Here is a 1000-nt window from a genome sequence, read left to right on the forward strand (position 1 = left end):
CCCCCAACTGGGATATCAGCATTGATGCAGGTAGATTCAGGACACTCCCATGGCCATAGGGATCCCCGGGGCATCATGTCCTCCCCGGCCTTGTCCCTAACCCCTGGCTACCACTAATCCACTCTCTATTTCTATCCTTTTGTCGTCTCAAGAATAATATTCAGTGGAATTGTATAGTATGCCACACTTTGAACTTTCAAAAACTAGTCTGTGTGACTTTAATGATGAAAATAAATATTATAAATACTGAAATGCTGGTTGTATTATTTATAATGAGTATTTGACTTTACAATATTTCTGCCTAGATAGTGTGCGTGTGTGGGTGGGATAGGATGCAAGCCACATGTGTAGTTTTAAATTTTCTTTTCTACATTAAAAAAGTACAAAGAGAGATGAAATAATAATAAAATATTCAGTAATATACAATTATATGTTATAGTAAGAACAGTGATATTACTGACATATTAATTTTATTATATAAATAGTGTATGTTATATGAATATCAATATAGTATAGAATTTATAATATATAAAGTATATAACACCTAACATTCATGTATATAATATATGTATTGAAACTATAGTCATCTTAATGCCATCAATATAGTTATCTATGTAACTACATGCTACTTAATATGTAATACAATAACCTAATTAACAATATATATATATTTAATCTAACCAAATATATGTAAAATACTGTTATTATTACTATTTTGGTACTAAGTCTATGAAACCCTGTGTGTGTTACACTCAATAGCACAACTCTATTTGGACTCACCTATTTCAAGCACTTAGTAGCCCTGCCGGGCTGGTGGCCACTATGTCTGAGGGCACAGGTATGGAGTCTGTCCATTTTGAGAGAATAGGCTGAGAGTCTGGGAAACATCACCTTTAATATGGGGGTGGCACTGGGCAATAAATAGCTGGGTCTTTTCTTTTTTTTTTTTAGATGGAGGGAGCCTCACTCAGCCCTCAGCATCCCTATTTCCTGGGAGAAA

The sequence above is a fragment of the Otolemur garnettii genome, unplaced genomic scaffold, assembly GCF_000181295.1.
Source record: "Otolemur garnettii isolate 467f Iridium unplaced genomic scaffold, OtoGar3 scaffold00152, whole genome shotgun sequence".
NCBI classification, from domain to species: domain Eukaryota; kingdom Metazoa; phylum Chordata; class Mammalia; order Primates; family Galagidae; genus Otolemur; species Otolemur garnettii.